This window comes from Lissotriton helveticus, chromosome 4_1 (assembly GCF_964261635.1).
Source record: "Lissotriton helveticus chromosome 4_1, aLisHel1.1, whole genome shotgun sequence".
Taxonomy (NCBI): domain Eukaryota; kingdom Metazoa; phylum Chordata; class Amphibia; order Caudata; family Salamandridae; genus Lissotriton; species Lissotriton helveticus.
The window spans coordinates 1,692,698,273-1,692,721,849 of record NC_136063.1 but is presented as its reverse complement, the minus strand read 5'-3'; the positions used below and the strand labels follow the sequence as shown (position 1 = coordinate 1,692,721,849).

The 23,577-nt window shown below is 51.4% G+C and overlaps 19 non-coding genes across 19 annotated transcripts; 11 read left to right on the top strand and 8 right to left on the bottom strand.

Moving 5' to 3' along the window:
- Nucleotides 1-71: 71 nt before the first annotated feature.
- On the top strand, nucleotides 72-143 carry TRNAE-CUC (transfer RNA glutamic acid (anticodon CUC)). The gene has a single exon. It is a non-coding gene; the product is annotated as a tRNA-Glu (tRNA).
- Nucleotides 144-1,242: 1,099 nt separating this feature from the next.
- TRNAL-UAA (transfer RNA leucine (anticodon UAA)) lies at nucleotides 1,243-1,325 on the bottom strand. The gene has a single exon. It is a non-coding gene; the product is annotated as a tRNA-Leu (tRNA).
- Nucleotides 1,326-2,262: 937 nt separating this feature from the next.
- TRNAE-CUC (transfer RNA glutamic acid (anticodon CUC)) lies at nucleotides 2,263-2,334 on the top strand. The gene has a single exon. It is a non-coding gene; the product is annotated as a tRNA-Glu (tRNA).
- Nucleotides 2,335-3,434: 1,100 nt separating this feature from the next.
- TRNAL-UAA (transfer RNA leucine (anticodon UAA)) lies at nucleotides 3,435-3,517 on the bottom strand. The gene has a single exon. It is a non-coding gene; the product is annotated as a tRNA-Leu (tRNA).
- A 938-nt stretch (nucleotides 3,518-4,455) lies between these two features.
- TRNAE-CUC (transfer RNA glutamic acid (anticodon CUC)) lies at nucleotides 4,456-4,527 on the top strand. The gene has a single exon. It is a non-coding gene; the product is annotated as a tRNA-Glu (tRNA).
- A 1,099-nt stretch (nucleotides 4,528-5,626) lies between these two features.
- Nucleotides 5,627-5,709, bottom strand: TRNAL-UAA (transfer RNA leucine (anticodon UAA)). The gene has a single exon. It is a non-coding gene; the product is annotated as a tRNA-Leu (tRNA).
- Nucleotides 5,710-6,646: 937 nt separating this feature from the next.
- TRNAE-CUC (transfer RNA glutamic acid (anticodon CUC)) lies at nucleotides 6,647-6,718 on the top strand. Its single transcript has one exon. It is a non-coding gene; the product is annotated as a tRNA-Glu (tRNA).
- A 1,099-nt stretch (nucleotides 6,719-7,817) lies between these two features.
- On the bottom strand, nucleotides 7,818-7,900 carry TRNAL-UAA (transfer RNA leucine (anticodon UAA)). Its single transcript has one exon. It is a non-coding gene; the product is annotated as a tRNA-Leu (tRNA).
- Nucleotides 7,901-8,143: 243 nt separating this feature from the next.
- Nucleotides 8,144-8,215, top strand: TRNAE-UUC (transfer RNA glutamic acid (anticodon UUC)). Its single transcript has one exon. It is a non-coding gene; the product is annotated as a tRNA-Glu (tRNA).
- Nucleotides 8,216-8,837: 622 nt separating this feature from the next.
- On the top strand, nucleotides 8,838-8,909 carry TRNAE-CUC (transfer RNA glutamic acid (anticodon CUC)). The gene has a single exon. It is a non-coding gene; the product is annotated as a tRNA-Glu (tRNA).
- A 1,100-nt stretch (nucleotides 8,910-10,009) lies between these two features.
- TRNAL-UAA (transfer RNA leucine (anticodon UAA)) lies at nucleotides 10,010-10,092 on the bottom strand. The gene has a single exon. It is a non-coding gene; the product is annotated as a tRNA-Leu (tRNA).
- A 939-nt stretch (nucleotides 10,093-11,031) lies between these two features.
- TRNAE-CUC (transfer RNA glutamic acid (anticodon CUC)) lies at nucleotides 11,032-11,103 on the top strand. Its single transcript has one exon. It is a non-coding gene; the product is annotated as a tRNA-Glu (tRNA).
- Nucleotides 11,104-12,204: 1,101 nt separating this feature from the next.
- Nucleotides 12,205-12,287, bottom strand: TRNAL-UAA (transfer RNA leucine (anticodon UAA)). The gene has a single exon. It is a non-coding gene; the product is annotated as a tRNA-Leu (tRNA).
- Nucleotides 12,288-12,530: 243 nt separating this feature from the next.
- TRNAE-UUC (transfer RNA glutamic acid (anticodon UUC)) lies at nucleotides 12,531-12,602 on the top strand. The gene has a single exon. It is a non-coding gene; the product is annotated as a tRNA-Glu (tRNA).
- A 6,843-nt stretch (nucleotides 12,603-19,445) lies between these two features.
- On the bottom strand, nucleotides 19,446-19,528 carry TRNAL-UAA (transfer RNA leucine (anticodon UAA)). Its single transcript has one exon. It is a non-coding gene; the product is annotated as a tRNA-Leu (tRNA).
- A 243-nt stretch (nucleotides 19,529-19,771) lies between these two features.
- Nucleotides 19,772-19,843, top strand: TRNAE-UUC (transfer RNA glutamic acid (anticodon UUC)). The gene has a single exon. It is a non-coding gene; the product is annotated as a tRNA-Glu (tRNA).
- A 625-nt stretch (nucleotides 19,844-20,468) lies between these two features.
- On the top strand, nucleotides 20,469-20,540 carry TRNAE-CUC (transfer RNA glutamic acid (anticodon CUC)). Its single transcript has one exon. It is a non-coding gene; the product is annotated as a tRNA-Glu (tRNA).
- A 1,101-nt stretch (nucleotides 20,541-21,641) lies between these two features.
- Nucleotides 21,642-21,724, bottom strand: TRNAL-UAA (transfer RNA leucine (anticodon UAA)). The gene has a single exon. It is a non-coding gene; the product is annotated as a tRNA-Leu (tRNA).
- A 940-nt stretch (nucleotides 21,725-22,664) lies between these two features.
- On the top strand, nucleotides 22,665-22,736 carry TRNAE-CUC (transfer RNA glutamic acid (anticodon CUC)). Its single transcript has one exon. It is a non-coding gene; the product is annotated as a tRNA-Glu (tRNA).
- The last annotated feature ends 841 nt before the right edge of the window (nucleotides 22,737-23,577 follow it).

Sequence of the window (23,577 nt, the reverse complement as noted above, 5' to 3'; positions counted from 1 at the left end):
TAAGCTTTCAGCCCCCATGAGCTTTGTCATTCGGAAAGCAGTGTATGAACTTTTGCTGCATGGCACTGGGCTCCCTGGTGGTCTAGTGGTTAGGATTCGGCGCTCTCACCGCCGCGGCCCGGGTTCGATTCCCGGTCAGGGAAAAGTCCTTCTTCTGCCCTTGAAAATTTTCCTTCCCGTAGGTCGCAGGCTTCTCAAAATGAAGTTGCTTTCTGACTCACAGTTTGCCTAGCATCACGCAGTATAGCTCCAAATATCATTTTCGCAAGGTCCCTTTATAGCTCCTTTCCACAGCGGGAGGAAAGTCACTTGTGCAAGGCTCTTGAGCAAGTGAGACCCTGTATTCCAAAGTGCAATTCCTTTTGTAGGCTTCTGACCACATGGCGTGCGGCAGGAAGTCTCCTTTGACAGGCCTGCAGGCTTTGTTTCCAAATGGCATCCTGGACCCATTGCAACCCACCTTTTTGCTAAAATGGAAGTCTGGATCTGGGTAAGAAAAAACTGAGCTGCACGTACGGAAAAAAGCAGAGGCCAGCCACAGGGAGGGTGTGGCCAGGGCTGTCTGATTTGCATACTGACCTGTGGCATCTTGGGAATATATAGGCTTTGGAGCTTAACGGGTGCTGCAGGGGTCTGCCTGGCTGGAGAGATGCCTGTCTGGTACACCCCCCAGGACAGACGGTGCCTTCCGTTCTAACATGGAGGGTGAGGGACATGGGTCACCCTCATATACAGGGGTGTGGCTGTGGGCAGGACGGGTTGTGGGGGACCCGTCAGGGCATTGCCCGTTTGGAAGCCCGTTGAGGAGGCGGGGCAGGGAACTCTCCTCAATTTTCCCCCAGAGGTTTGGGGAAAAGCCTTTGCACGTTTGAGCCAGCCGGGCCTGCATCAGCAGATCCTGCTCCTCTGGCAAGGGAGAGCTTGTAGGTGAAATCCAAAAAGGAGCGAAATCTACAAGAGCCGGGTTAAAAAATTCCAGGGGCAGACCCATGTTCCCCAGGAAACAAGTACTTCCTCCTGCTCCCTTCAGTGGGAAAAGATATAGGAGGTGTATTTCTCTAAGCAGGGGATCTGCGTAGATGGCACTGCATTGCTTTGGGAAGCATCCATGCTGGTAGCAGAGTAGCAGCAGACCCCACAGCTGAGACTTGAATGGGGACTGTTGGAGAGTGGCAGTGGAAGGGCGCAGGAAAATGCTTTTCAAAAGCATCTGCACTTTCTTACAAAGCAGCTGAAAACCCATACCAGGAATGGGGCTCGAACCCATGCGGACAAACGTCCATTGGATCTTAAGTCCAATGCCTTTATCACTCGGCCACCCTGGTGAGACCCAAGGCCCAGCTTTACTCAACTCCCTTTTTCTGCTGGCTGCTGCAGCACCGGCTGTCCAGCAAGAGCTGTTTGCGGAGTTAAAAGGCTTTTGCAGGAGGCTAAAGGTAATTGCTTATGACAAACACACTGTGTGACACCTAACTTTCTCCCACTCGGACTTTACGGGCAATTTTTATATTGGAATTAGCTTAGTCACAATAAGGGGGTGAGCAAGGCAAGCACACAAGAGCATCTCCTCCCTGGTGGTCAAGTGGCTAGGATTCGGCGCTTTCACCGCCGCGGCCCGGGTTTGATTCCCAGTCAGGGAAGATACCTCTAAAGCATAGATTTGAGTGTTTTGTCCCAGTAGCTTTTTTAAACGAAGGTCCTTAAAAAGGTACCCCTACCCATGAACGAAAGAGGAGGTAAGGGACTTGGTCCCCTGTGCCCCAGGTTGTTTTGCTCCCATTGCCCTCAGCCACCTTTATGCGCACGCACTCCTCCACCCAGTCTGGTGCTCTATGTGTGTGTAAAACTGTACCAGCTCACCAGAAAGGTAAATTGCTGGAAACCCCTGCTGTGATGCATACATCTACTTTGAAGCACTCTTCTCCCTTGCACTCTTGAATCGCTTAAGCGCAATGTATTCTTCCAGCAAGCTGAATAACGAGACAGGGTTGAGAAAGTGTTCCAGCTGTCTGTGCGCCATCAGCAGCCACTAGGTGTCCCTCTTGTGTTTTCCCGTGGATCCCGATTGTACAGGAATTCATCGGTTCAGTAGCAAGGGGGAGAGGATGGCCTGTGCTTGGAAGTGACAGACAGTCGGGTGGCATTATGAGGATTTTTTCAAGTTCTGATTCATATGTGCTGTAGAGAAAAATAAGCTTTCAGCCCCCATGAGCTTTGTCATTCGGAAAGCAGTGTATGAACTTTTGCTGCATGGCACTGGGCTCCCTGGTGGTCTAGTGGTTAGGATTCGGCGCTCTCACCGCCGCGGCCCGGGTTCGATTCCCGGTCAGGGAAAAGTCCTTCTTCTGCCCTTGAAAATTTTCCTTCCCGTAGGTCGCAGGCTTCTCAAAATGAAGTTGCTTTCTGACTCACAGTTTGCCTAGCATCACGCAGTATAGCTCCAAATATCATTTTCGCAAGGTCCCTTTATAGCTGCTTTCCACAGCGGGAGGAAAGTCACTTGTGCAAGGCTCTTGAGCAAGTGAGACCCTGTATTCCAAAGTGCAATTCCTTTTGTAGGCTTCTGACCACATGGAGTGCGGCAGGAAGTCTCCTTTGACAGGCCTGCAGGCTTTGTTTCCAAATGGCATCCTGGACCCATTGCAACCCACCTTTTTGCTAAAATGGAAGTCTGGATCTGGGTAAGAAAAAACTGAGCTGCACGTACGGAAAAAAGCAGAGGCCAGCCACAGGGAGGGTGTGGCCAGGGCTGTCTGATTTGCATACTGACCTGTGGCATCTTGGGAATATATAGGCTTTGGAGCTTAACGGGTGCTGCAGGGGTCTGCCTGGCTGGAGAGATGCCTGTCTGGTACACCCCTCAGGACAGACGGTGCCTTCCGTTCTAACATGGAGGGTGAGGGACATGGGTCACCCTCATATACAGGGGTGTGGCTGTGGGCAGGACGGGTTGTGGGGGACCCGTCAGGGCATTGCCCGTTTGGAAGCCCGTTGAGGAGGCGGGGGCAGGGAACTCTCCTCAATTTTCCCCAAGAGGTTTGGGGAAAAGCCTTTGCATGTTTGAGCCAGCTGGGCCTGCATCAGCAGATCCTGCTCCTCTGGCAAGGGAGAGCTTGTAGGTGAAATCCAAAAAGGAGAGAAATCTACAAGAGCCGGGTTAAAAAATTCCAGGGGCAGACCCATGTTCCCCAGGAAACAAGTACTTCCTCCTGCTCCCTTCAGTGGGAAAAGATATAGGAGGTGTATTTCTCTAAGCAGGGGATCTGCGTAGATGGCACTGCATTGCTTTGGGAAGCATCCATGCTGGTAGCAGAGTAGCAGCAGACCCCACAGCTGAGACTTGAATGGGGACTGTTGGAGAGTGGCAGTGGAAGGGCGCAGGAAAATGCTTTTCAAAAGCATCTGCACTTTCTTACAAAGCAGCTGAAAACCCATACCAGGAATGGGTCTCGAACCCATGCGGACAAACGTCCATTGGATCTTAAGTCCAATGCCTTAATCACTCGGCCACCCTGGTGAGACCCAAGGCCCAGCTTTACTCAACTCCCTTTTTCTGCTGGCTGCTGCAGCACCGGCTGTCCAGCAAGAGCTGTTTGCGGAGTTAAAAGGCTTTTGCAGGAGGCTAAAGGTAATTGCTTATGACAAACACACTGTGTGACACCTAACTTTCTCCCACTCGGACTTTACGGGCAATTTTTATATTGAAATTAGCTTAGTCACAATAAGGGGGTGAGCAAGGCAAGCACACAAGAGCATCTCCTCCCTGGTGGTCAAGTGGCTAGGATTCGGCGCTTTCACCGCCACGGCCCGGGTTTGATTCCCGGTCAGGGAAGATACCTCTAAAGCATAGATTTGAGTGTTTTGTCCCAGTAGCTTTTTTAAACGAAGGTCCTTAAAAAGGTACCCCTACCCATGAACGAAAGAGGAGGAAAGGGACTTGGTCCCCTGTGCCCCAGGTTGTTTTGCTCCCATTGCCCTCAGCCACCTTTATGCGCACGCACTCCTCCACCCAGTCTGGTGCTCTATGTGTGTGTAAAACTGTACCAGCTCACCAGAAAGGTAAATTGCTGGAAACCCCTGCTGTGATGCATACATCTACTTTGGAGCACTCTTCTCCCTTGCACTCTTGAATCGCTTAAGCGCAATGTATTCTTCCAGCAAGCTGAATAACGAGACAGGGTTGAGAAAGTGTTCCTAGCTGTCTGTGCGCCATCAGCAGCCACTAGGTGTCCCTCTTGTGTTTTCCCGTGGATCCCGATTGTACAGGAATTCATCGGTTCAGTAGCAAGGGGGAGAGGATGGCCTGTGCTTGGAAGTGACAGACAGTCGGGTGGCATTATGAGGATTTTTTCAAGTTCTGATTCATATGTGCTGTAGAGAAAAATAAGCTTTCAGCCCCCATGAGCTTTGTCATTCGGAAAGCAGTGTATGAACTTTTGCTGCATGGCACTGGGCTCCCTGGTGGTCTAGTGGTTAGGATTCGGCGCTCTCACCGCCGCGGCCCGGGTTCGATTCCCGGTCAGGGAAAAGTCCTTCTTCTGCCCTTGAAAATTTTCCTTCCCGTAGGTCGCAGGCTTCTCAAAATGAAGTTGCTTTCTGACTCACAGTTTGCCTAGCATCACGCAGTATAGCTCCAAATATCATTTTCGCAAGGTCCCTTTATAGCTCCTTTCCACAGCGGGAGGAAAGTCACTTGTGCAAGGCTCTTGAGCAAGTGAGACCCTGTATTCCAAAGTGCAATTCCTTTTGTAGGCTTCTGACCACATGGCGTGCGGCAGGAAGTCTCCTTTGACAGGCCTGCAGGCTTTGTTTCCAAATGGCATCCTGGACCCATTGCAACCCACCTTTTTGCTAAAATGGAAGTCTGGATCTGGGTAAGAAAAAACTGAGCTGCACGTACGGAAAAAAGCAGAGGCCAGCCACAGGGAGGGTGTGGCCAGGGCTGTCTGATTTGCATACTGACCTGTGGCATCTTGGGAATATATAGGCTTTGGAGCTTAACGGGTGCTGCAGGGGTCTGCCTGGCTGGAGAGATGCCTGTCTGGTACACCCCTCAGGACAGACGGTGCCTTCCGTTCTAACATGGAGGGTGAGGGACATGGGTCACCCTCATATACAGGGGTGTGGCTGTGGGCAGGACGGGTTGTGGGGGACCCGTCAGGGCATTGCCCGTTTGGAAGCCCGTTGAGGAGGCGGGGCAGGGAACTCTCCTCAATTTTCCCCCAGAGGTTTGGGGAAAAGCCTTTGCACGTTTGAGCCAGCCGGGCCTGCATCAGCAGATCCTGCTCCTCTGGCAAGGGAGAGCTTGTAGGTGAAATCCAAAAAGGAGCGAAATCTACAAGAGCCGGGTTAAAAAATTCCAGGGGCAGACCCATGTTCCCCAGGAAACAAGTACTTCCTCCTGCTCCCTTCAGTGGGAAAAGATATAGGAGGTGTATTTCTCTAAGCAGGGGATCTGCGTAGATGGCACTGCATTGCTTTGGGAAGCATCCATGCTGGTAGCAGAGTAGCAGCAGACCCCACAGCTGAGACTTGAATGGGGACTGTTGGAGAGTGGCAGTGGAAGGGCGCAGGAAAATGCTTTTCAAAAGCATCTGCACTTTCTTACAAAGCAGCTGAAAACCCATACCAGGAATGGGGCTCGAACCCATGCGGACAAACGTCCATTGGATCTTAAGTCCAATGCCTTAATCACTCGGCCACCCTGGTGAGACCCAAGGCCCAGCTTTACTCAACTCCCTTTTTCTGCTGGCTGCTGCAGCACCGGCTGTCCAGCAAGAGCTGTTTGCGGAGTTAAAAGGCTTTTGCAGGAGGCTAAAGGTAATTGCTTATGACAAACACACTGTGTGACACCTAACTTTCTCCCACTCGGACATTACGGGCAATTTTTATATTGGAATTAGCTTAGTCACAATAAGGGGGTGAGCAAGGCAAGCACACAAGAGCATCTCCTCCCTGGTGGTCAAGTGGCTAGGATTCGGTGCTTTCACGTCCGCGGCCCAGGTTCGATTCCCAGTCAGGGAAGATACGTCTAAAGCATAGATTTGAGTGTTTTGTCCCAGTAGCTTTTTTAAACGAAGGTCCTTAAAAAGGTACCCCTACCCATGAACGAAAGAGGAGGAAAGGGACTTGGTCCCCTGTGCCCCAGGTTGTTTTGCTCCCATTGCCCTCAGCCACCTTTATGCGCAGGCACTCCTCCACCCAGTCTGGTGCTCTATGTGTGTGTAAAACTGTACCAGCTCACCAGAAAGGTAAATTGCTGGAAACCCCTGCTGTGATGAATACATCTACTTTGGAGCACTCTTCTCCCTTGCACTCTTGAATCGCTTAAGCGCAATGTATTCTTCCAGCAAGCTGAATAACGAGACAGGGTTGAGAAAGTGTTCCAGCTGTCTGTGCGCCATCAGCAGCCACTAGGTGTCCCTCTTGTGTTTTCCCGTGGATCCCGATTGTACAGGAATTCATCGGTTCAGTAGCAAGGGGGAGAGGATGGCCTGTGCTTGGAAGTGACAGACAGTCGGGTGGCATTATGAGGATTTTTTCAAGTTCTGATTCATATGTGCTGTAGAGAAAAATAAGCTTTCAGCCCCCATGAGCTTTGTCATTCGGAAAGCAGTGTATGAACTTTTGCTGCATGGCACTGGGCTCCCTGGTGGTCTAGTGGTTAGGATTCGGCGCTCTCACCGCCGCGGCCCGGGTTCGATTCCCGGTCAGGGAAAAGTCCTTCTTCTGCCCTTGAAAATTTTCCTTCCCGTAGGTCGCAGGCTTCTCAAAATGAAGTTGCTTTCTGACTCACAGTTTGCCTAGCATCACGCAGTATAGCTCCAAATATCATTTTCGCAAGGTCCCTTTATAGCTCCTTTCCACAGCGGGAGGAAAGTCACTTGTGCAAGGCTCTTGAGCAAGTGAGACCCTGTATTCCAAAGTGCAATTCCTTTTGTAGGCTTCTGACCACATGGCGTGCGGCAGGAAGTCTCCTTTGACAGGCCTGCAGGCTTTGTTTCCAAATGGCATCCTGGACCCATTGCAACCCACCTTTTTGCTAAAATGGAAGTCTGGATCTGGGTAAGAAAAAACTGAGCTGCACGTACGGAAAAAAGCAGAGGCCAGCCACAGGGAGGGTGTGGCCAGGGCTGTCTGATTTGCATACTGACCTGTGGCATCTTGGGAATATATAGGCTTTGGAGCTTAACGGGTGCTGCAGGGGTCTGCCTGGCTGGAGAGATGCCTGTCTGGTACACCCCTCAGGACAGACGGTGCCTTCCGTTCTAACATGGAGGGTGAGGGACATGGGTCACCCTCATATACAGGGGTGTGGCTGTGGGCAGGACGGGTTGTGGGGGACCCGTCAGGGCATTGCCCGTTTGGAAGCCCGTTGAGGAGGCGGGGCAGGGAACTCTCCTCAATTTTCCCCCAGAGGTTTGGGGAAAAGCCTTTGCACGTTTGAGCCAGCCGGGCCTGCATCAGCAGATCCTGCTCCTCTGGCAAGGGAGAGCTTGTAGGTGAAATCCAAAAAGGAGAGAAATCTACAAGAGCCGGGTTAAAAAATTCCAGGGGCAGACCCATGTTCCCCAGGAAACAAGTACTTCCTCCTGCTCCCTTCAGTGGGAAAAGATATAGGAGGTGTATTTCTCTAAGCAGGGGATCTGCGTAGATGGCACTGCATTGCTTTGGGAAGCATCCATGCTGGTAGCAGAGTAGCAGCAGACCCCACAGCTGAGACTTGAATGGGGACTGTTGGAGAGTGGCAGTGGAAGGGCGCAGGAAAATGCTTTTCAAAAGCATCTGCACTTTCTTACAAAGCTGCTGAAAACCCATACCAGGAATGGGGCTCGAACCCAGGCGGACAAACGTCCATTGGATCTTAAGTCCAATGCCTTAATCACTCGGCCACCCTGGTGAGACCCAAGGCCCAGCTTTACTCAACTCCCTTTTTCTGCTGGCTGCTGCAGCACCGGCTGTCCAGCAAGAGCTGTTTGCGGAGTTAAAAGGCTTTTGCAGGAGGCTAAAGGTAATTGCTTATGACAAACACACTGTGTGACACCTAACTTTCTCCCACTCGGACTTTACGGGCAATTTTTATATTGGAATTAGCTTAGTCACAATAAGGGGGTGAGCAAGGCAAGCACACAAGAGCATCTCCTCCCTGGTGGTCAAGTGGCTAGGATTCGGCGCTTTCACCGCCGCGGCCCGGGTTCGATTCCCGGTCAGGGAAGATACCTCTAAAGCATAGATTTGAGAGTTTTGTCCCAGTAACTTTTTTAAACGAAGGTCCTTAAAAAGGTACCCCTACCCATGAACGAAAGATTAGGAAAGGGACTTGGTCCCCTGTGCCCCAGGTTGTTTTGCTCCCATTGCCCTCAGCCACCTTTATGCGCACGCACTCCTCCACCCAGTCTGGTGCTCTATGTGTGTGTAAAACTGTACCAGCTCACCAGAAAGGTAAATTGCTGGAAACCCCTGCTGTGATGAATACATCTACTTTGGAGCGCCCTTCTCCCTTGCACTCTTGAATCGCTTAAGCGCAATGTATTCTTCCAGCAAGCTGAATAACGAGACAGGGTTGAGAAAGTGTTCCAGCTGTCTGTGCGCCATCAGCAGCCACTAGGTGTCCCTCTTGTGTTTTCCCGTGGATCCCGATTGTACAGGAATTCATCGGTTCAGTAGCAAGGGGGAGAGGATGGCCTGTGCTTGGAAGTGACAGACAGTCGGGTGGCATTATGAGGATTTTTTCAAGTTCTGATTCATATGTGCTGTAGAGAAAAATAAGCTTTCAGCCCCCATGAGCTTTGTCATTCGGAAAGCAGTGTATGAACTTTTGCTGCATAGCACTGGGCTCCCTGGTGGTCTAGTGGTTAGGATTCGGCGCTCTCACCGCCGCGGCCCGGGTTCGATTCCCGGTCAGGGAAAAGTCCTTCTTCTGCCCTTGAAAATTTTCCTTCCCGTAGGTCGCAGGCTTCTCAAAATGAAGTTGCTTTCTGACTCACAGTTTGCCTAGCATCACGCAGTATAGCTCCAAATATCATTTTCGCAAGGTCCCTTTATAGCTGCTTTCCACAGCGGGAGGAAAGTCACTTGTGCAAGGCTCTTGAGCAAGTGAGACCCTGTATTCCAAAGTGCAATTCCTTTTGTAGGCTTCTGACCACATGGCGTGCGGCAGGAAGTCTCCTTTGACAGGCCTGCAGGCTTTGTTTCCAAATGGCATCCTGGACCCATTGCAACCCACCTTTTTGCTAAAATGGAAGTCTGGATCTGGGTAAGAAAAAACTGAGCTGCACGTACGGAAAAAAGCAGAGGCCAGCCACAGGGAGGGTGTGGCCAGGGCTGTCCGATTTGCATACTGACCTGTGGCATCTTGGGAATGTATAGGCTTTGGAGCTTAACGGGTGCTGCAGGGGTCTGCCTGGCTGGAGAGATGCCTGTCTGGTACACCCCTCAGGACAGACGGTGCCTTCCGTTCGAACATGGAGGGTGAGGGACATGGGTCACCCTCATATACAGGGGTGTGGCTGTGGGCAGGACGGGTTGTGGGGGACCCGTCAGGGCATTGCCCGTTTGGAAGCCCGTTGAGGAGGCGGGGGCAGGGAACTCTCCTCAATTTTCCCCCAGAGGTTTGGGGAAAAGCCTTTGCATGTTTGAGCCAGCCGGGCCTGCATAAGCAGATCCTGCTCCTCTGGCAAGGGAGAGCTTGTAGGTGAAATCAAAAAAGGAGAGAAATCTACAAGAGCCGGGTTAAAGAATTCCAGGGGCAGACCCATGTTCCCCAGGAAACAAGTACTTCCTCCTGCTCCCTTCAGTGGGAAAAGATATAGGAGGTGTATTTCTCTAAGCAGGGGATCTGCGTAGATGGCACTGCATTGCTTTGGGAAGCATCCATGCTGGTAGCAGAGTAGCAGCAGACCCCACAGCTGAGACTTGAATGGGGACTGTTGGAGAGGGGCAGTGGAAGGGCGCAGCAAAATGCTTTTCAAAAGCATCTGCACTTTCTTACAAAGCAGCTGAAAACCCATACCAGGAATGGGGCTCGAACCCATGCAGATAAACATCCATTGGATCTTAAGTCCAACGCCTTAACCACTTGGCCACCCTGGTGAGACCCAAGGCCCAGCTTTACTCAACTCCCTTTTTCTGCTGGCTGCTGCAGCACCGGCTGTCCAGCAAGAGCTGTTTGCGGAGTTAAAAGGCTTTTGCAGGAGGCTAAAGGTAATTGCTTATGACAAACACACTGTGTGACACCTAACTTTCTCCCACTCGGACTTTACGGGCAATTTTTATATTGGAATTAGCTTAGTCACAATAAGGGGGTGAGCAAGGCAAGCACACAAGAGCATCTCCTACCTGGTGGTCAAATGGCTAGGATTCGGCGCTTTCACCACCGCGGCCCTGGTTCGATTCCCGGTCAGGGAAAATACCTCTAAAGCATAGATTTGAGTGTTTTGTCCCAGTAGCTTTTTTTAAATGTAGGTCCTTAAAAAGGTACCCCTACCCATGAACGAAAGAGGAGGAAAGGGACTGGGTCCCCTGTGCCCCAGGTTGTTTTGCTCCCATTGCCCTCAGCCACCTTTATGCGCACGCACTCCTCCACCCAGTCTGGTGCTCTATGTGTGTGTAAAGTGAAGTACCAGCTCACCAGAAAGGTAAATTGCTGGAAACCCCTGCTGAGATGCATACATCTACTTTGGAGCACTCTTCTCCCTTGCACTCTTGAATCGCTTAAGCGCAATGTATTCTTCCAGCAAGCTGAATAATGAGACAGGGTTGAGAAAGTGTTCCAGCTGTCTGTGCGCCATCAGCAGCCACTAGGTGTCCCTCTTGTGTTTTCCCGTGGATCCCGATTGTACAGGAATTCATCGGTTCAGTAGCAAGGGGGAGAGGATGGCCTGTGCTTGGAAGTGACAGACAGTCGGTGGCATTATGAGGATTTTTTCAAGTTCTGATTCATATGTGCTGTAGAGAAAAATAAGCTTTCAGCCCCCATGAGCTTTGTCATTCGGAAAGCAGTGTATGAACTTTTGCTGCATGGCCCTGGGCTCCCTGGTGGTCTAGTGGTTAGGATTCGGCGCTCTCACCGCTGCGGCCCGGGTTCGATTCCCGGTCAGGGAAAAGTCCTTCTTCTGCACTTGAAAACTTTTCCTTCCCGTAGGTCGCGGGCTTCTCAAAATGAAGTTGCTTTCTGACTCACAGTTTGCCTAGCATCACGCAGTATAGCTCCAAATATCATTTTCGCAAGGTCCCTTTATAGCTGCTTTCCACAGCGGGAGGAAAGTCACTTGTGCAAGGCTCTTGAGCAAGTGAGACCCTGTATTCCAAAGTGCAATTCCTTTTGTAGGCTTCTGACCACATGGCGTGCGGCAGGAAGTCTCCTTTGGCAGGCCTGCAGGCTTTGTTTCCAAATGGCATCCTGGACCCATTGCAACCCACCTTTTTGCTAAAATGGAAGTCTGGATCTGGGTAAGAAAAAACTGAGCTGCACGTACGGAAAAAAGCAGAGGCCAGCCACAGGGAGGGTGTGGCCAGGGCTGTCTGATTTGCATACTGACCTGTGGCATCTTGGGAATGTATAGGCTTTGGAGCTTAACGGGTGCTGCAGGGGTCTGCCTGGCTGGAGAGATGCCTGTCTGGTACACCCCTCAGGACAGACGGTGCCTTCCGTTCGAACATGGAGGGTGAGGGACATGGGTCACCCTCATATACAGGGGTGTGGCTGTGGGCAGGACGGGTTGTGGGGGACCCGTCAGGGCATTGCCCGTTTGGAAGCCCGTTGAGGAGGCGGGGGCAGGGAACTCTCCTCAATTTTCCCCCAGAGGTTTGGGGAAAAGCCTTTGCACGTTTGAGCCAGCCGGGCCTGCATCAGCAGATCCTGCTCCTCTGGCAAGGGAGAGCTTGTAGGTGAAATCAAAAAAGGAGAGAAATCTACAAGAGCCGGGTTAAAAAATTCCAGGGGCAGACCCATGTTCCCCAGGAAACAAGTACTTCCTCCTGCTCCCTTCAGTGGGAAAAGATATAGGAGGTGTATTTCTCTAAGCAGGGGATCTGCGTAGATGGCACTGCATTGCTTTGGGAAGCATCCATGCTGGTAGCAGAGTAGCAGCAGACCCCACAGCTGAGACTTGAATGGGGACTGTTGGAGAGGGGCAGTGGAAGGGCGCAGGAAAATGCTTTTCAAAAGCATCTGCACTTTCTTACAAAGCAGCTGAAAACCCATACCAGGAATGGGGCTCGAACCCATGCGGCCAAACGTCCATTGGATCTTAAGTCCAATGTCTTAATCACTCGGCCACCCTGGTGAGACCCAAGGCCCAGCTTTACTCAACTCCCTTTTTCTGCTGGCTGCTGCAGCACCGGCTGTCCAGCAAGAGCTGTTTGCGGAGTTAAAAGGCTTTTGCAGGAGGCTAAAGGTAATTGCTTATGACAAACACACTGTGTGACACCTAACTTTCTCCCACTCGGACTTTACGGGCAATTTTTATATTGGAATTAGCTTAGTCACAATAAGGGGGTGAGCAAGGCAAGCACACAAGAACATCTCCTCCCTGGTGGTCTAGTGGCTAGGATTTGGCGCTTTCACCGCCGCGGCCCGGGTTCGATTCCCGGTCAGGGAAGATACCTCTAAAGCATAGATTTGAGTGTTTTGTCCCAGTAGCTTTTTTAAACGAAGGTCCTTAAAAAGGTACCCCTACCCATGAACGAAAGAGGAGGAAAGGGACTTGATCCCCTGTGCCCCAGGTTGTTTTGCTCCCATTGCCCTCAGCCACCTTTATGCGCATGCACTCCTCCACCCAGTCTGGTGCTCTATGTGTGTGTAAAGTGCTGTACCAGCTCACCAGAAAGGTAAATTGCTGGAAACCCCTGCTGTGATGCATACATCTACTTTGGAGCACTCTTCTCCCTTGCACTCTTGAATCGCTTAAGCGCAATGTATTCTTCCAGCACGCTGAATAACGAGACAGGGTTGAGAAAGTGTTCCAGCTGTCTGTGCGCCATCAGCAGCCACTAGGTGTCCCTCTTGTGTTTTCCCGTGGATCCCGATTGTACAGGAATTCATCGGTTCAGTAGCAAGGGGGAGAGGATGGCCTGTGCTTGGAAGTGACAGACAGTCGGGTGGCATTATGAGGATTTTTTCAAGTTCTGATTTATATGTGCTGTAGAGAAAAATAAGCTTTCAGCCCCCATGAACTTTGTCATTCGGAAAGCAGTGTATGAACTTTTGCTGCATGGCACTGGGCTCCCTGGTGGTCTAGTGGTTAGGATTCGGCGCTCTTACCGCCGCGCCCCGGGTTCGATTCCCGGTCAGGTAAAAGTCCTTCTTCTGCCCTTGAAAATTTTCCTTCCCGTAGGTCGCAGGCTTCTCAAAATGAAGTTGCTTTCTGACTCACAGTTTGCCTAGCATCACGCAGTATAGCTCCAAATATCATTTTCGCAAGGTCCCTTTATAGCTGCTTTCCACAGCGGGAGGAAAGTCACTTGTGCAAGGCTCTTGAGCAAGTGAGACCCTGTATTCCAAAGTGCAATTCCTTTTGTAGGCTTCTGACCACATGGCGTGCGGCAGGAAGTCTCCTTTGACAGGCCTGCAGGCTTTGTTTCCAAATGGCATCCTGGACCCATTGCAACCCACCTTTTTGCTAAAATGGAAGTCTGGATCTGGGTAAGAAAAAACTGAGCTGCACGTACGGAAAAAAGCAGAGGCCAGCCACAGGGAGGGTGTGGCCAGGGCTGTCTGATTTGCATACTGACCTGTGGCATCTTGAATTGAATTGAATTGAAATTGCACTTGTATAGCGCCATCTACCCGGAGGCCTCGTAGCGCTTATGACTAAAGCAAGCTTAGCACAGGCTCGGGCAGATTAGCGGGATGTGGCAAACAAGTGGGTTTTCAGGGCTTTTCTGAAAGAAAGATGATCGGTGGTTCCTCGAAGGGAAAGGGGGAGGGTGTTCCAAAACTTGGCAGCAGTGTATGAAAAGGAACGGCCTCCCCAACGGGCTTTCCTCACTCTGATAGAGGAGGCCAGCTGGAGGGTACTAGAACGGAGGGAACGTGAGGGAACATAGGGGGTGATCAGGGGTTGCAGAATTGCAGGACCAAGATGGTGGAAGGCTTTATGTAGAGTACACATAGCTTTAAATTGTACTCTGGCGGCTATGGGGAGCCAGTGAAGTTCCACGATGGCGGTCCTTGCTGACTCCCAGCGAGGGAGATTGTAGAGCAGACGGGCCGCACTGTTCTGGGTGACTTGAAGTTTCTGAATGACATAGGAAGGGGCTCCCATATAGAGGACATTACCATAGTCCAGGCGGGATAGTATAAGGGCCTGGACTAGAATCCTCCTGGCCTGGAATGGGAGCAGAGGGAGCACCTTCCGTAGCATCCTCATCAAGCCAAAACAGGTGGCTGCGGTCTTTGTGGCTTGGGCTGAGAAGTTTAATGCGGTGTCCAACCAAACCCCCAGGCTTTTTATTTGGGGTTTGGGAGCAGGAGGCGGGCCCAGACATGGAGGCCAGATGGATGAAAAGACAGAGGGCGAGGGGTTGCCCAATAAGATGACATCTGTCTTCTCCCCGTTAAGTTTTAAACGGGAGGATTGCATCCATCTGGCAACAGCCTCTAGACAGGGACCTAGGGTGTTGGACGATACCTCTGAGTGGTCCAAAGAGACCACCAGTTGGGTATCGTCCGCGTAGGTGACAATACGCACACCGAAGGGCTGGACAATCCTGTCTAGAGGTTCCATGTAGGCATTAAACAGGGTGGGGCTCAGGGAGGAGCCCTGAGGAACCCCACACCTAAGAGGATGTTTGGGTGACACCGCCTCGCCCTCAAAGACCTGAAAGAAACGGTCAGCCAGAAAGGATGTCAGCCAGTCCAGCGCCGGGCCCGACACGCCCATGTCTGCCAGACGTTGTAATAGCATGACATGGTTCACCGTGTCGAACGCGGCGCTGAGGTCTAACAGGATGATTGCCACTTTGCCGCCCCGGTCCAGCACTGCTCTAGCTTCCTCAGTTACGGCCAGAAGGGCTGTTTCGGTCCCATGTAGGGGCCGAAACCCAGTCTGGGAGGCACGTAGGAGACCATTTGACTCCAAAAAGTTCATCAAGATGTTGTTCACGTGCCTCTCGAGTAGTTTACTCAGCCAGGGAAGTAAGGAAATAGGACGATAATTCGCCAAGATGGATTGGTCAAGGTTGGGCTTCTTCAACAGGGCCCTCACCATTGCGCACTTCCAGGAGGGAGGTACGGTTCTTGAAGAGATGGAGGTGTTGAGAACGTCCAATATGACCGGGCGAATTATGTCTATTGCCTTAACAAGGGTCTGAGGGGGAGCTGGGTCATTAGGGGAACCTGTGGTGACTTTAGAGATGAGTCTGTCCAGTGCCAGAGTGTCTAGTGGGGGGATTGCATCAAGCATACACTGGACGGGGGCTTCGGAGGTGGCAGACATGGGAAGGCCTAAATCACTGTCAGCATCCCCAAAAGAAGAGTATATAGTCTGAATTTTTTCAGAAAAGAAAACAGCTAGTTCATTGCAGCGGTCTTGGGCACTATCTGCAGAAGGGAGTTCAATGGGGGGTGAAATGAGTGTTTTAACAATTTTAAAAATTTCCCTTGGAGCATTGGCAGCTTCGTCGATTTTGCTGCAATAAAAGGAAGCTTGTGCCAATTTTATCTCCTGTTTATAGAGTCTAATGGCGGCTCTATAATCCTCCTTCTTAATTTCGGAATAGTCCTGTCTCCAGGCTCTTTCGTGTTTCCGACAGGTTAGTTTCATGGCCTTAAGGGCAGGGGTATACCAAGGAGCAGCTCTGGGTCGTTTCGTAGAGCTACTAGCCTGTACGGGGAGGACCATATTGAGTGTAGATGAGATCCAGTCATCAAAATTGTTGGCTGCTGTGTTGGGGTTCATCACCTTCCTGGGTATATCTTTGGCCAGGGCAGTTTCCCAGGCAGGGAGGGGAAGCAAGGGCCATTTCCTACCTCGATTTTTAATGAGGCCGCTAGTGGAGGGAGAAAGATTAGTGCACCAAGAGAAAGGAACCAAAAAATGGTCCGTCCAAGGTAGCGGAACCGGGGGTTTAACTACGAGATCATTAATGTTGCTGTAAATATGATCTAGCAGGTGGCCTCTGTTGTGGGTTACATGAAACCCCTTCTGCTGTAGATCCAGTGCTTGAAAGTTAGAGCAAAGAGTAGTGGCTGCGGTATCGTGAGGGTCATCTAAATGTAGATTAAGGTCGCCCAACACGGTGAAGTTGGGAGAGGATAGCACGTTGCTTGCAGCGAGATCCGTAATTTTGCTAATAAAGTTATTAGGGGCACCTGGGGGGCGATAGGCTAGAATGCCAGAAAAAGTAGTGGTTGGTGACAACTCTAGCGAAAAGTGAAGACTTTCACAGGTTGGCGAGGTAGTAGGGGTGGTTCGGCATTTGTAACTGTCGCGGTAAACAATAGCCACTCCTCCACCCCTCCCAGTCTGGCGATCTAGTCTCTTTAAAGTGAATCCTTGGGGAATGGCCCAAACAATAGCTGGATCGTTATCCATATGGAGCCATGTTTCGGTTAGGAAAAGTGCGTGAGGATTGAGATCTTCAATCAGAGAATGGAGCTCCGTATAATGTTTACACATAGACCTACAGTTGAGGAGAAACATTTTCCATTCCTGAGTGAGAGGTAGCGGACAGGAAGGGGGGATGGATGGACGCCAATTGCAGTTTGGGCAGATATAACCCAGTTGCGAAGGAGAGAAAGTATGAGCACAAGTCAGAATAGGGGACGAACGGAGGGCATGCAGGGATAATGAATCATAGGACAGAGGGGGGCCTACCATGACGGGCAAAGCCAGGCACCAGTCAGCAGGAAGCGTCTGGACGCGGACTGGCGCAGACTGGCTTCTCTTTGGCGCCTCTTCGGCGCGTCTACGGCGCTACCGCTGCGCGTTACCGCTGCGCGAACGGGAGCCAGTTAAGAAGGTTAGGCGGAGTGGGAGACTAGCGCGTCAACCCACCGAAGATGGCCGCCTCAGAGGGAGCAACCAGGAAGTGGTGCCGCTTGCCTCCCTCCACAACAAACAGCACTGGTTGCTGCGGTGGAACGGGGAGAGAGCGGACCAAGGTCAGGTAATGTGCACAGATTACACAATAAAACAGATTTTAAAAGCAGTTACAAAAGCACAAGTAGGAATACAAGAAAAGCGCTTGTAGCAGTCCTACTTGCTACCAAGCACAGCGCTACGATATTTTTAGTCAATCTCGAGCGCGAAGCTGCCCAGCCCTTAAGTAATCAGGGCGGAGTGGGAGACTAGCGCGTCAACCCACCGAAGATGGCCGCCTCAGAGGGAGCAACCAGGAAGTGGTGCCGCTTGCCTCCCTCCACAACAAACAGCACTGGTTGCTGCGGTGGAACGGGGAGAGAGCGGACCAAGGTCAGGTAATGTGCACAGATTACACAATAAAACAGATTTTAAAAGCAGTTACAAAAGCACAAGTAGGAATACAAGAAAAGCGCTTGTAGCAGTCCTACTTGCTACCAAGCACAGCGCTACGATATTTTTAGTCAATCTCGAGCGCGAAGCTGCCCAGCCCTTAAGTAATCAGGGCGGAGTGGGAGACTAGCGCGTCAACCCACCGAAGATGGCCGCCTCAGAGGGAGCAACCAGGAAGTGGTGCCGCTTGCCTCCCTCCACAACAAACAGCACTGGTTGCTGCGGTGGAACGGGGAGAGAGCGGACCAAGGTCAGGTAATGTGCACAGATTACACAATAAAACAGATTTTAAAAGCAGTTACAAAAGCACAAGTAGGAATACAAGAAAAGCGCTTGTAGCAGTCCTACTTGCTACCAAGCACAGCGCTACGATATTTTTAGTCAATCTCGAGCGCGAAGCTGCCCAGCCCTTAAGTAATCAGGGCGGAGTGGGAGACTAGCGCGTCAACCCACCGAAGATGGCCGCCTCAGAGGGAGCAACCAGGAAGTGGTGCCGCTTGCCTCCCTCCACAACAAACAGCACTGGTTGCTGCGGTGGAACGGGGAGAGAGCGGACCAAGGTCAGGTAATGTGCACAGATTACACAATAAAACAGATTTTAAAAGCAGTTACAAAAGCACAAGTAGGAATACAAGAAAAGCGCTTGTAGCAGTCCTACTTGCTACCAAGCACAGCGCTACGATATTTTTAGTCAATCTCGAGCGCGAAGCTGCCCAGCCCTTAAGTAATCAGGGCGGAGTGGGAGACTAGCGCGTCAACCCACCGAAGATGGCCGCCTCAGAGGGAGCAACCAGGAAGTGGTGCCGCTTGCCTCCCTCCACAACAAACAGCACTGGTTGCTGCGGTGGAACGGGGAGAGAGCGGACCAAGGTCAGGTAATGTGCACAGATTACGCAATAAAACAGATTTTAAAAGCAGTTACAAAAGCACAAGTAGGAATACAAGAAAAGCGCTTGTAGCAGTCCTACTTGCTACCAAGCACAGCGCTACGATATTTTTAGTCAATCTCGAGCGCGAAGCTGCCCAGCCCTTAAGTAATCAGGGCGGAGTGGGAGACTAGCGCGTCAACCCACCGAAGATGGCCGCCTCAGAGGGAGCAACCAGGAAGTGGTGCCGCTTGCCTCCCTCCACAACAAACAGCACTGGTTGCTGCGGTGGAACGGGGAGAGAGCGGACCAAGGTCAGGTAATGTGCACAGATTACACAATAAAACAGATTTTAAAAGCAGTTACAAAAGCACAAGTAGGAATACAAGAAAAGCGCTTGTAGCAGTCCTACTTGCTACCAAGCACAGCGCTACGATATTTTTAGTCAATGGGAATGTATATGCTTTGGAGCTTAACGGGTGCTGCAGGGGTCTGCCTGGCTGGAGAGATGCCTGTCTGGTACACCCCTCAGGACAGACGGTGCCTTCCGTTCGAACATGGAGGGTGAGGGACATGGGTCACCCTCATATACAGGGGTGTGGCTGTGGGCAGGACGGGTTGTGGGGGACCCGTCAGGGCATTGCCCGTTTGGAAGCCCGTTCGGAAGGCGAGAGGAGGGAACTCTCCTCAATTTTTCCCCAGAGGTTTGGGGAAAAGCCTTTGCATGTTTGAGCCAGCCGGGCCTGCATCAGCAGATCCTGCTCCTCTGGCAAGGGAGAGCTTGTAGGTGAAATCAAAAAAGGAGAGAAATCTACAAGAGCCGGGTTAAAAAATTCCAGGGGCAGACCCATGTTCCCCAGGAAACAAGTACTTCCTCCTGCTCCCTTCAGTGGGAAAAGATATAGGAGGTGTATTTCTCTAAGCAGGGGATCTGCGTAGATGGCACTGCATTGCTTTGGGAAGCATCCATGCTGGTAGCAGAGTAGCAGCAGACCCCACAGCTGAGACTTGAATGGGGACTGTTGGAGAGGGGCAGTGGAAGGGCGCAGGAAAATGCTTTTCAAAAGCATCTGCACTTTCTTACAAAGCAGCTGAAAACCCATACCAGGAATGGGGCTCGAACCCATGCGGACAAACGTCCATTGGATCTTAAGTCCAACGCCTTAACCACTTGGCCACCCTGGTGAGACCCAAGGCCCAGCTTTACTCAACTCCCTTTTTCTGCTGGCTGCTGCAGCACCGGCTGTCCAGCAAGAGCTGTTTGCGGAGTTAAAAGGCTTTTGCAGGAGGCTAAAGGTAAATGCTTATGACAAACACACTGTGTGACACCTAACTTTCTCCCACTTGGACTTTACTGGCAATTTTTATATTGGAGTTAGCTTAGTCGCAATAAGGGGGTGAGCAAGGCAAGCACACAAGAGCATCTCCTCCCTGGTGGTCTAGTGGCTAGGATTCTGCACTTTCACCGCCGTGGCCCGGGTTCGAATCCCGGTCAGGGAAGATACCTCTAAAGCATAGATTTGAGTGTTTTGTCCCAGTAGCTTTTTTTAAATGAAGGTCCTTAAAAAGGTACCCCTACCCATGAACGAAAGAGGAGGAAAGGGACTGGGTCCCCTGTGCCCCAGGTTGTTTTGCTCCCCTTGCCCTCAGCCACCTTTATGCGCACGCACTCCTCCACCCAGTCTGGTGCTCTATGTGTGTGTAAAGTGCAGTACCAGCTCACCAGAAAGGTAAATTGCTGGAAACCCCTGCTGTGATGCATACATCTACTTTGGAGCACTCTTCTCCCTTGCACTCTTGAATCGCTTAAGCGCAATGTATTCTTCCAGCAAGCTGAATAACGAGACAGGGTTGAGAAAGTGTTCCAGCTGTCTGTGCGCCATCAGCAGCCACTAGGTGTCCATCTTGTGTTTTCCCGTGGATCCCGATTGTACAGGAATTCATCGGTTCAGTAGCAAGGGGGAGAGGATGGCCTGTGCTTGGAAGTGACAGACAGTCGGGTGGCATTATGAGGATTTTTTCAAGTTCTGATTCATATGTGCTGTAGAGAAAAATAAGCTTTCAGCCCCCATGAGCTTTGTCATTCGGAAAGCAGTGTATGAACTTTTGCTGCATGGCCCTGGGCTCCCTGGTGGTCTAGTGGTTAGGATTCGGCGCTCTCACCGCCGCGGCCCGGGTTCGATTCCCGGTCAGGGAAAAGTCCTTCTTCTGCCCTTGAAAATTTTCCTTCCCGTAGGTCGCAGGCTTCTCAAAATGAAGTTGCTTTCTGACTCACAGTTTGCCTAGCATCACGCAGTATAGCTCCAAATATCATTTTCGCAAGGTCCCTTTATAGCTGCTTTCCACAGCGGGAGGAAAGTCACTTGTGCAAGGCTCTTGAGCAAGTGAGACCCTGTATTCCAAAGTGCAATTCCTTTTGTAGGCTTCTGACCACATGGCGTGCGGCAGGAAGTCTCCTTTGGCAGGCCTGCAGGCTTTGTTTCCAAATGGCATCCTGGACCCATTGCAACCCACCTTTTTGCTAAAATGGAAGTCTGGATCTGGGTAAGAAAAAACTGAGCTGCACGTACGGAAAAAAGCAGAGGCCAGCCACAGGGAGGGTGTGGCCAGGGCTGTCTGATTTGCATACTGACCTGTGGCATCTTGGGAATGTATAGGCTTTGGAGCTTAACGGGTGCTGCAGGGGTCTGCCTGGCTGGAGAGATGCCTGTCTGGTACACCCCTCAGGACAGACGGTGCCTTCCGTTCGAACATGGAGGGTGAGGGACATGGGTCACCCTCATATACAGGGGTGTGGCTGTGGGCAGGACGGGTTGTGGGGGACCCGTCGGGGCATTGCCCGTTTGGAAGCCCGTTGAGGAGGCGGGGGCAGGGAACTCTCCTCAATTTTCCCCCAGAGGTTTAGGGAAAAGCCTTTGCACGTTTGAGCCAGCCGGGCCTGCATCAGCAGATCCTGCTCCTCTGGCAAGGGAGAGCTTGTAGGTGAAATCAAAAAAGGAGAGAAATCTACAAGAGCCGGGTTAAAAAAATTCCAGGGGCAGACCCATGTTCCCCAGGAAACAAGTACTTCCTCCTGCTCCCTTCAGTGGGAAAAGATATAGGAGGTGTATTTCTCTAAGCAGGGGATCTGCGTAGATGGCACTGCATTGCTTTGGGAAGCATCCATGCTGGTAGCAGAGTAGCAGCAGACCCCACAGCTGAGACTTGAATGGGGACTGTTGGAGAGGGGCAGTGGAAGGGCGCAGGAAAATGCTTTTCAAAAGCATCTGCACTTTCTTACAAAGCAGCTGAAAACCCATACCAGGAATGGGGCTCGAACCCATGCGGACAAACGTCCATTGGATCTTAAGTCCAACGCCTTAACCACTTGGCCACCCTGGTGAGACCCAAGGCCCAGCTTTACTCAACTCCCTTTTTCTGCTGGCTGCTGCAGCACCGGCTGTCCAGCAAGAGCTGTTTGCGGAGTTAAAAGGCTTTTGCAGGAGGCTAAAGGTAATTGCTTATGACAAACACACTGTGTGACACCTAACTTTCTCCCACTTGGACTTTACTGGCAATTTTTATATTGGAGTTAGCTTAGTCACAATAAGGGGGTGAGCAAGGCAAGCACACAAGAGCATCTCCTACCTGGTGGTCTAGTGGCTAGGATTCTGCGCTTTCACCGCCGCGGCCTGGGTTCGATTCCCGGTCAGGGAAGATACCTCTAAAGCATAGATTTGAGTGTTTTGTCCCAGTAGCTTTTTTTAAATGAAGGTCCTTAAAAAGGTACCCCTACCCATGAACGAAAGAGGAGGAAAGGGACTGGGTCCCCTGTGCCCCAGGTTGTTTTGCTCCCATTGCCCTCAGCCACCTTTATGCGCACGCACTCCTCCACCCAGTCTGGTGCTCTATGTGTGTGTAAAGTGCAGTACCAGCTCACCAGAAAGGTAAATTGCTGGAAACCCCTGCTGTGATGCATACATCTACTTTGGAGCACTCTTCTCCCTTGCACTCTTGAATCGCTTAAGCGCAATGTATTCTTCCAGCAAGCTGAATAACGAGACAGGGTTGAGAAAGTGTTCCAGCTGTCTGTGCGCCATCAGCAGCCACTAGGTGTCCCTCTTGTGTTTTCCCGTGGATCCCGATTGTACAGGAATTCATCGGTTCAGTAGCAAGGGGGAGAGGATGGCCTGTGCTTGGAAGTGACAGACAGTCGGGTGGCATTATGAGGATTTTTTCAAGTTCTGATTCATATGTGCTGTAGAGAAAAATAAGCTTTCAGCCCCCATGAGCTTTGTCATTCGGAAAGCAGTGTATGAACTTTTGCTGCATGGCCCTGGGCTCCCTGGTGGTCTAGTGGTTAGGATTCGGCGCTCTCACCGCCGCGGCCCAGGTTCGATTCCCGGTCAGGGAAAAGTCCTTCTTCTGCCCTTGAAAACTTTTCCTTCCCGTAGGTCGCGGGCTTCTCAAAATGAAGTTGCTTTCTGACTCACAGTTTGCCTAGCATCACGCAGTATAGCTCCAAATATCATTTTCGCAAGGTCCCTTTATAGCTGCTTTCCACAGCGGGAGGAAAGTCACTTGTGCAAGGCTCTTGAGCAAGTGAGACCCTGTATTCCAAAGTGCAATTCCTTTTGTAGGCTTCTGACCACATGGCGTGCGGCAGGAAGTCTCCTTTGGCAGGCCTGCAGGCTTTGTTTCCAAATGGCATCCTGGACCCATTGCAACCCACCTTTTTGCTAAAATGGAAGTCTGGATCTGGGTAAGAAAAAACTGAGCTGCACATACGGAAAAAAGCAGAGGCCAGCCACAGGGAGGGTGTGGCCAGGGCTGTCTGATTTGCATACTGACCTGTGGCATCTTGGGAATGTATAGGCTTTGGAGCTTAACGGGTGCTGCAGGGGTCTGCCTGGCTGGAGAGATGCCTGTCTGGTACACCCCTCAGGACAGACGGTGCCTTCCGTTCGAACATGGAGGGTGAGGGACATGGGTCACCCTCATATACAGGGGTGTGGCTGTGGGCAGGACGGGTTGTGGGGGACCCGTCAGGGCATTGCCCGTTTGGAAACCCGTTGAGGAGGCGGGGGCAGGGAACTCTCCTCAATTTTCCCCCAGAGGTTTGGGGAAAAGCCTTTGCACGTTTGAGCCAGCCGGGCCTGCATCAGCAGATCCTGCTCCTCTGGCAAGGGAGAGCTTGTAGGTGAAATCAAAAAAGGAGAGAAATCTACAAGAGCCGGGTTAAAAAATTCCAGGGG